Genomic DNA, 862 nt, shown 5'->3' on the forward strand with positions numbered 1-862 from the left:
GACGATTTATTTCACATTTCCTTCGTTTTCTATGTAAACAAATGTTAAAGCTGCATTGTGTAAGAATTTCTCTCATCTAGCGGTAACATTGTATATGACAACCAACTGAATATTACTTTTATTCCAAGAATTATTCTAAGAAGTACAACTTTGTCCCTGAGTGTTCCTTTCAGTGTAATAATAGTTTTAGGTTTTTGTTATTTTGGTACTATTTCAGGTTCATGATCAGGTTCCCAAACGAATGCAAGCTAAGGTTAGCAAAGTTATCGTTATTCTGTATATTGTACGAGATTAATAGTGCAAGGTAACGTTTACAGCGTAGACTAGACTCTATGCGAGTAGAGTCAGAGATCAGCTGATGCGACGGAGGTGCAAGGGAAATCTGAAGGAAAAGGGAAAGGTAAAGAAAAACCAAAAGACAGAGAGAGTTGGAGAGAGTGGAAGCGCTTCAAAGACAAAGGAGAGAAGCAACGGAGGTTTGTGTTTTAATATATTTCTCTGAGCAGTATGAACAATGTCAATGAACTCAAATTAGTTGTTGGTACCTCCATCGTTTACACTCAGCTGTCCTAACGTAGCTCGCCTGTGTTCCAACTCCATGACGTGAGTGGTCTGCCAGGAAAATGATGACACATGATTACATTTAAGTTACAAGGGAGACAATGCTTTTTCATCATTGACGCGAGGAAAAGTCTCCTAGACGTCGTCCTAGCGTTATGCACAACCATGCTAAAGTTAGCCAAGCAACAATAATTGATACAACTCTCTTATAAGATCTCTTATAATTAATAACACAATTTTTGAGTTATGACCAAAAATGTATCTTATAAGGTCACAGTAACCTTAACCTTTGACCTTTGAT

The sequence above is a fragment of the Etheostoma spectabile genome, chromosome 18 (genome assembly GCF_008692095.1).
Source record: "Etheostoma spectabile isolate EspeVRDwgs_2016 chromosome 18, UIUC_Espe_1.0, whole genome shotgun sequence".
Lineage (NCBI taxonomy): Eukaryota > Metazoa > Chordata > Actinopteri > Perciformes > Percidae > Etheostoma > Etheostoma spectabile.